General features: G+C 43.0%; 1 pseudogene; it reads right to left on the bottom strand.

Annotated features, from left to right (window-relative positions):
- Positions 1-4,510: 4,510 nt before the first annotated feature.
- On the bottom strand, positions 4,511-5,543 carry LOC103743915 (annotated as a pseudogene).
- Between the last annotated feature and the right edge of the window lie 220 nt (positions 5,544-5,763).

The raw sequence follows: 5,763 nt of genomic DNA, 5'->3' as shown, positions 1-5,763 counted from the left end.
CAAAAGATAATCTTTTCCTCGAAACAATAAAACAACAACTTGAAGGAGTAAAGAACAAAGTGTTACTGCTTTAAAAGTAACATCTTTTTGTTGGAAACCTGTGAAATGTGCAGAACACTTCCAATTTCTCCATCTATGCAATGGGTTAGAGGGGTTTCTTCCCTCGGGGACTTTCAAAAGGGCTGAATGGAAAATATAAATACACATTACTAGGTAAGTAGTCACAGGAATCAAATAGTTTAATCACCCCTAAAAATGGAAATATCTTATTGGAAAACCCAAATAAACCCCATTAAACAAGGGTGATCAAAGAATATATGGAAGAATCAAACCCTCAGAATGGCCTCAGGTTCTGCAGAGGAACAGGATCTTGTCGTTAATTCTTGGCACATTGGCCCCAAGGGATTAAGTTTATTTTAAAACATCCTGCAGTCTGAAAGGTGGTCTATGTCTTAAGTGGTCTTCCACTTTATGGGGGCCTAGAGATTACCCTGTCTGTGTGACAACCTGTACTCCCTTGATGCTCAGAGGCATTAGTGTTGCTCAGTTCCAATCTGCCACTACAAAAATGCATTTGTGTAGAGAGCAGAACTGGAGGAGCATGTTCCCTAAGAGCCTGCATTGCCTGATTAGCATAGTGAAGAATGATACAGTTCAGTTATCATCTGTGTTCACAGAGATAGCATATTTATGAGGAAAAGAAAAATGCCTTTTAAAAAATGATGTCCTGGGGCTGGAGAGATGGCTCAGTGGTCGAGTGCTTACTGCTCTTGCAGAGGACCTGGATTCAATATCCAGCACTCACATGGTAGATCACAATTACCCAGGGTATCCAGCACCCTCTTCTGGCTTCTGCACACTCCTTCATGCACACAATGCATATAAATTCATGCAGCACAGACATACACATTTGTTAAAAAAAAATTCCTGACTGTAAAGAGAATATAAAGAATTTTGTTTCTGTGTAATTTTTATTTCTGTGTGATTACTCTTGACAGAATACAAGTCTCTGGTCTACATAGTATTTGGTAGATCTTTTCAGTGTGTTCCATGAGATAAAACTAGCAGGCGCTGAGCTGCCCTCCTTCACTTCTGTAGGACACTGCTTCTGCTTTAGGTCTGCTTCCTCCCTTTAGGAAAAACAATGGTGTGAAGAACTTTGTCATCTTTGTGAACTTATCTCACTTCAGCCCTAGTGTGCGAGATGAACCTGATATTGAGTGAGAGTAGGGCAATAGTAGAAAATGTACTGTAAATATTGATTTGAAAACAACTATCCTCTAATGTGAGGGTGGGTTGGTGTCTGTCCATTTGATAGCATTACATCCATTACCAAATTCAGCCTTGGCAAATGATAGGCCTATAGGTTGGATACAATGAGCAAACTAAGACATGTATAAAGGCTCAGTAATTTCCAAAGGATGGCAACAGGTGAGTGGCTGGCACAGGATTCACATTGAGATGGTTTTTGAAGAGTCTAAATTGTCAGCCTCAGACTTTACTGCTTTCCGGACTGATGATTCCCTCCTACCCAGAGAGGCTAAGAACATGTAGGGAGGTTAAAAAGACATTTTAAATTTTGTTTGGGGCACCAAGGTCTCTGGTCATTATAAGACAGGAATTTTAAGAAATAGTTCTCCTGTAGCCAAAATACTCAGAGAGTTTGGGGCACTAAGGTCTGGAATCCTATATATCATATGGTCAGAATCCCATAGAACCATATGTCTGGAAGGAGCTAAGATTGCATAATGAGCCTTCCATGCTTCTTGCTTATCTTGCATCCACTACATGATTTTGACAAAAGCATTCTTATTTTCACAGGATAACTATCTCTTTTGTCTACACTGAAAGTTAATCAAGTGACCCATGCTTCCCCAGGGAAGAGGCAAGGTCAGTCAGATCCTGTCTTTCTGGAATCTGAATTATGAGTTATAACTCATGAAAATACCTAATAGAACTTGATTCATCTATTCTGGGGGTGTTACCAGGAACCCCGGCAACATCTGCATCCTATTCTAAACCTGTTTAGCAGTCTGCTTGCCTGCATCACCACAACATATAACACTCCTTTGGTCTAATACTTCTACAGCCACTGTATTGCTTACTTTTTTCATGACTGTGAAATACTTCACAGAAATAGTTGTTACCTTTTCAGCTATGCTCTTGTGTTTGATTTTCAAGTGGGCAATATTGTAGTGAATGTTGTGAATGCTTCTGTTATATATAGAAAGTCTTCTCTTATGCATTGTAAAACATCAGACCCTTCTTTGTGCTAAGGCTCTTCCTACTGTCTTTACTTCCGCACCAGAGGGTAACTTTCCTTTGGCACACTGTGCTTTTTGAGTAGCAGCAACTTGACTGCTTACAACCATTCTTTTTCAACCACAAATGGTGTAGGTTAAGAAGCTGCTGTGGGAGAAAGGTCCATGAATTCTTTGTTTGGCGTCCTGGCTTTGGTTCTGACATTGCTCTATCATGCATCATTCCAGGGTGGATTTCAAGACAGGGATTTGTTCTACATGCTAAAGGGGAGGTCAGTAGCAAGGCAAGAGTGTAGTTTTATATTCACAGATTGATTTAAATAGTGCAGATTAAATTTCTAATTTAGATGTTGCCTTCTCTATTGTCTCATTTTAAAATAAAGGGATAGGATAGCCATTCTAGAATTACTTGTTCCATAGAATGTGAGGTTCAGGGAGGCTGATATCTGCTTCTCTGCACTTCACTGTGTCACCTGAAAGCTTCTTCAAAGATTCGGTACAGAACTGAACCTTTGACAGCTCAGAAAATACATTTCTTGCTAGGTGTGGAGGCTTACAGCTGTAACCATAGCTACATGGGGGACATGGAACAGAAATGACAAGTTTAAGTCCAGCCTGTGCTACATAGAACAAGCAATGTTGCACATACTTACTCATTCTAACTTCTTGTGGAGCATGAGGGCAACCTCATACTGTCCCCTGGACACCATGGCTAATACCCTTGTCAAAAACTTGACTTGGCTTGTCAACAAGTCTGAGTGCTTAGCATACAGGCTATACATTATAAAAGGGTATACAGAGTTAGCTATTCCCAACTCATGTGACTATTCCAGGATCCACCTGCAGTAACATTGAACCCAGGGACACTTGTCTCCTTTAGAACACTGTCAGAAGGCTGTGTTCAAGTAAAATCCCTAACACGGTGGCTGTCAAAATGTTGTGAGCATCAGAGATTCATGGAAAGCATACTGCAACCCAAGTGCCACTCCCGAGGCCTGGCACAGGGCCTAGAAGCCTGCATTCTTTAAGAGTTCAACTAAAACTACTGTCCAAACTCTTAGATACACAAATCTCCCTGGCAGGAAGTCCTCCTTAGGAAATGCACATGGCATTTCTCTAATAAGTTAGCTATGGTCTGAGAGTTCCAGCAATGTCTTAGAACATCCCATCTTACAGGGTGCACAGGAGCATACACTGGGCTCCTGGGTCTGTCTCCAGGTGACCAGGTTAGCTGTGATGACTTCTTCCTTTTCTCCTCCTCCATTCTTCCTCTTTATCCTCCTCCTCCTCCTCCTCATTCTCCTCCTCCTCTTTTTTTCTTGACCAGGTGTCATAATGTAGGCAGAGATGACTTGAAACTAGGTATGTAGACCAGACTGGCCTCAAACTCACAGAGATGTAGCTGTCTCTGCTTCCTGAGTGCGGGTATTAAAAGTGTAGGCTACAATTTTTTACATGAGGAGGGACAGAATCCCTCTGAAGAGATAACATTGTGTGTGGTGGGGTAACCCACCTAATAAAAACATTAAAAAGTGTCTGTTACTAGAAGAATATGTCAGTCACAGTGGGGACAGCTCAGGTGACTTTATCCTCTGCCATTGCTGGATCTGTAAGCTCATTCTGAAAGTTAATCAAGAGAAATGAGGCTGAAAAATGCTGCAAAATGAAAATGTGTAATTAAATTAATGTAAAATTAAAAACACCCAATTGTTAAAATATGATCTACTTACAACCCAAGTAGCTCATTTTGATGGCTTTGATAGAGTGTCTAAAAGTTAAGTGTGGCAATATTGAACATACCCACTCTTCCAAGCTAGCCACCGTTTTAATGCTGGTGGAATTTATAGAGAATGAGAAAGAAATCCTATCGTGTGTGTGTGTGTGTGTGTGTGTGTGTGTGTGTGTGTGTGTGTGAATTACATTTATAAATTTAGCTGAGGTAGTTCCAATCCTATAGGCTGCCCTAGTGGAGAAATTTCAAATTTAATCATTAAAATAGACCCATGATTTTGTTTCGTAGAAACACCCAAAGAATGGAAAATACACACACAGGTTCACAAATGTGTTTCGTCACCCATTACATCTTAGCCAATGAAGTGCCTCTCACAAGTCAGAAATAAAGCTGTAAAACTCAAGAGTATTCAGGATAAGCTTCTAAAGAAGCAAGGAACTCCTTGACAAGTCCTGGTTTCCCGGTCGTCCCACAGGGGCGTGATGTCCAGCTGTCTCAGCCTGCTGTCATATTCCCTTCAGATGTGCTCTGGGTGCCTCTGAAGGCAAGTTAGCACCTCTGTGACCTGCTTGCCTTCACTACAGATCTGATATACCACCGAGAACAATGGGAATTTGCGAAGCATCCCCTTCTGCTTGAGGATGCGGTATTCTTCTGCAGGGGTCTCAGGACCTTGAAGCTCCGGGCCGTTTAGCATCTCCTTCCGGGTTCTGACTAAGGCCTTGGTCACCCTGCGGTTCCGCCGTCTATAGCAGGTAGTGATGAAGTCCACAACCCTGCAGCTCTCCAGGAAGGTGGCTGTGGACACCTGGCCACTGCAGAAGATCCTGGCGAAAGCAACTCTTTCTATGAGGCCCAGGCGGATGATGGTGGCCTTGGTGTTGTCCCCCAACTGGAGGCCATCGCAGAAGCCGGCTCCAGTGGCAACAGTTTTAAGAGCACCACAGAGTTCCACCGTGTCTGCATCATCCACCACAGTGATTCGAAAGTTGGGGGTCTGCAACAGTTCTTTGAAGGGAAGTCCGCTCTGTATCTCTCTGCTGCCGATGGTGGCCTCGCAGAACTTCTCTGCAGCCACGTCGCTGGCTACATTGGCCCCCATCCGCACACTGACATCTATTCCCAACTTTTCACGGATAATGTGGGAAATGAGCTTCATCCCTCCAGGACCCACGTCTATGCCCTTGATGTGGGTGATGCCCAGAGCCTTCTTGGGTGCCCTTCCGGTGATCTCATCACAGATCTTGTGAATGAACTGGTGGGGGGTGGCGAACACCAGCAGGTTCACATTCTGCACCGCCTTACCAAGATTCCAAACAGCAACTACATTATCTGGTAGCTTGTCTCGGGGAGATATTTCACCCATTCTCGTGGTCGTTATTTATGATGTCTGTCAGCTTCTTTCCCTTAACCATTTCTTTAAAAACCCACATCTTGATGGTGGAGGTGAACTTCTACAGGTTCTTGACATTATTCCCAACTATATTTGCAACAGCTGATCCCCAGTTCCCGGAGCCGACTATGCACACTTTCAAGGGTTCCACCACCATAGCCAAGCAGCAACACATCCTAAAATGCCCATTTTTGAAAGCACCGTTTCCAGGTCATTGCCCAGGGAAGAAGAATGATACATTAGAATTTTTCATTTATTGATATACAATGTGCTGTGATCAAATCACCCTCCCTAATTCCCTTGCCTCCAACTCTTCCCACAACACCCACCACTTTTCCTTCCTAACGTCATGTACTCTTTTTAACCCAGTGAGTCCA

Source organism: Nannospalax galili, unplaced genomic scaffold, assembly GCF_000622305.1.
Source record: "Nannospalax galili isolate Female #2095 unplaced genomic scaffold, S.galili_v1.0 scaffold380, whole genome shotgun sequence".
NCBI lineage: Eukaryota > Metazoa > Chordata > Mammalia > Rodentia > Spalacidae > Nannospalax > Nannospalax galili.
The sequence above is the reverse complement of the archived record's forward strand: the minus strand, read 5'-3'. Positions and strand labels throughout refer to the sequence as shown.